At 77.4% G+C, this 2500-nt stretch overlaps 2 non-coding genes across 2 annotated transcripts in view; both read left to right on the forward strand.

Moving 5' to 3' along the window:
• The first annotated feature begins 988 nt into the window (after nt 1-988).
• Nucleotides 989-1141, forward strand: LOC140692513 (5.8S ribosomal RNA). The gene has a single exon (XR_012068081.1). It is a non-coding gene; the product is annotated as a 5.8S ribosomal RNA (ribosomal RNA).
• Nucleotides 1142-2424: 1283 nt separating this feature from the next.
• The window catches only part of LOC140692553 (28S ribosomal RNA), a 5200-nt gene continuing 5124 nt past the window's right edge, over nt 2425-2500 (forward strand). Inside the window, exon 1 of the ribosomal RNA XR_012068121.1 lies at nt 2425-2500. This exon is cut by the window's right edge and continues 5124 nt beyond it. This is a non-coding gene — a ribosomal RNA (28S ribosomal RNA).

Below are 2500 nucleotides of genomic sequence, written 5' to 3' on the forward strand. Positions count from 1 at the left end.
GCGAGCTTCGGGCCTCTTTTCCCCGTCCGGCCGCCTCCCGCCTCCCGCCCCCCGCCTCCCGCCCCACACGCCGAAGGCGCCCCGCCCGCTTGCGCCCCGCGTCCCGTCGTGGGCCCCCCTCGTCCCCCGTGGCGAGAAGGGGACCCCGGGAACTGCGGGTGCGGGTTGGGGGTCCTGCCGGGCCTTGGGGGGTTGGGGGTGGAGGTGGGAAGGAGGGCGTGCGGTCTGTCTGGACGCGGGGGGAGGGCCCTCTCTGCCCGGCCTCGTGGGGAGTGGGGTTAGGTTGCCGTCGGCACGCGTTGGCGTTGGCGTTGGCGGTGGGACTCGGTGGTGGCGGGGGGCGGTGGCCGGCCGGTGCACGGTGTGGCCCCGTGTCGAGGGCCCGCGGCGGCGAGGACCGCCGGCCGTGGCCGGAGTGTGGCGGTCGGCGTCGGGGCGGTGGCCGACGTTTGGGGCTCCGGGTGGGGGGGGTCCGTGCCGTCCACGCCTCCCTCGCCCGCCTCGCCCTCTCCAGGTACCTAGCGCGTCCCGGCGCGGAGGTTTAAAGACCCTTAGGGGGGAGTCGCCCGTCCGCCTTGGGGTCGGGGCGGTCGGGCCCGTGGGGACTCGGGAGGTCCGTCCCTCGTCGTCCCCCAGACTCCGCCTCCCCTGGGCCGGGGCGCCGCACCACGTCGCTCGCCGCCGCCGCGGCCGTCGGGTGGGGCCTCGCCCGCCCGGCGGCCCGTCGGGACGGTCGGTGGCCGCGTGGTTGGTGCGCCCCCCGCGTCCCTGCGGGAGGCGGGAACCCCCGGGCGCCTGTGGGGTGTCCGAGCCGGCACGCGCCGTGTCGGTGCCGGCTGCGCCCCGTTGTGAAACCTTCCCGACCCTCCGGTCTGATTTCTCTCTGACTCGGCCGGCCCGAGGCGACCCCCCACCTCACCCTCCCGGGGTGTGGTGGGCGGGAGACGTGCCGTGCCACAGAACCAAAGGCAGAAAAAAATTCTCGTACGACTCTTAGCGGTGGATCACTCGGCTCGTGCGTCGATGAAGAACGCAGCTAGCTGCGAGAATTAATGTGAATTGCAGGACACATTGATCATCGACACTTCGAACGCACTTGCGGCCCCGGGTTCCTCCCGGGGCTACGCCTGTCTGAGCGTCGCTTGACGATCAATCGCGCCCCCCCGGGTGTGTGCCCGTGGGGGGGTCGCGCGGCTGGGGGTTTCCTCGCAGGGCCGCGGTGCCCTCCGTCCCCCTAAGTGCAGACACGGTGCCTCTGCCCTCGCGCCGTCTGTCCCTCCTGCGGCCGACCCCGCCCCCGCGCCCGGGAGGGTGCGGGCGGCGGCGGGCGGCCGGCAGGCGGCGGCGGGCGGCGTCGAGGCCCGGGAGGTGCCGCCCGCGAAAGGGAAGGGAGAAAAAAGATGGGGGGGGGAGCTCGCGCGTGGCCGTGGCCGTGGCCGTGGCCGCCGCGGTCCCACCGGGAGCCCCCCTCGCGCCGCAAGCGGTCTCTGGGGCGCGTCCCCGGGTGTGTCGCGGTGGTGCCGGGGTGTGGGTGGGGGCGGTTTGGGCCTCCGGGCCGCGCCGCCCCCCACCCCCCTGCCGCGCGCCCCCGCGGCCCCCGCCTCGCCCCGTCGGGACGGGCGGCTCTCGCCGTGGCCGAGGCGCGCGCGCGGCCGCGCCCCGGGGATGCGTGCCCCGGCGGTGACCCGCGGGACGCCGCGGCGTCGCTCGCCGCTGCGCGCTTTCCCCCGGGCTGCGGCCGCGGCCGCGCTTCGTGCCCCTGGGCCCTCGGGGTGGCGTTCGTCGGGGGGGGGGCGCCGCCGGGCGTCCGTCGCCCGTCGGGGACGTCTCGTGGCCGTGCGGAGGACGGGTGGGAGCGGAGCGGAGCGGGGCGGCTCGCGCCGGGGCGGTTGGCGTCGCGTGGTGGGGGAAGGGGCCCCGACGGTCGCCGCGGGGCGGCCGCCGGGTTCCTCCCGACCCGCCCGCCTCCCGACCGACGGCGGCCGCCGCCGCCGCCGCCCCCTCTCCCCTCCTCCCCGGCACGACGATGCCTCCGGCCTGGGCCCGGCGTCGCGCGCGCCTTCCCCTCTCGCCGCCGCCCGCCCGTCCCGTGCCACGTCGCCGGCTCGTGCTCCCGTCCCGTCCCGTCCGCCTCCCTTCTTCCTTCCGGCCGGCCGCCCGCCCGCCCGCCCGAACCTCGTGTTTGGGCGTCCGTGGGCGGGTGGGGTCGGTTGAGGGGGAGGGAGGGGGACCGGGCGGTCGACCGCGGTTCGGCGCCTCGCGCGTAGCCCTCTTCCCTCCGCCCTCTCCCGCTTCGCGGGCACCGTCCTCCGCGGGCGGGCGGGCGGGCGGGCGGTCGGCCGGCCTGGCGTCCGTCCGTCCTGTCGGGCGGGCCGGCCGGCCGGCCGGCCGTCGTCCGCCCTCCGCCCCCCCCCCTCCGAGCCGCGACCTCAGATCAGACGTGGCGACCCGCTGAATTTAAGCATATTAGTCAGCGGAGGAAAAGAAACTAACCAGGATT

Source organism: Vicugna pacos, unplaced genomic scaffold (genome assembly GCF_048564905.1).
Source record: "Vicugna pacos unplaced genomic scaffold, VicPac4 scaffold_8, whole genome shotgun sequence".
Taxonomy (NCBI): domain Eukaryota; kingdom Metazoa; phylum Chordata; class Mammalia; order Artiodactyla; family Camelidae; genus Vicugna; species Vicugna pacos.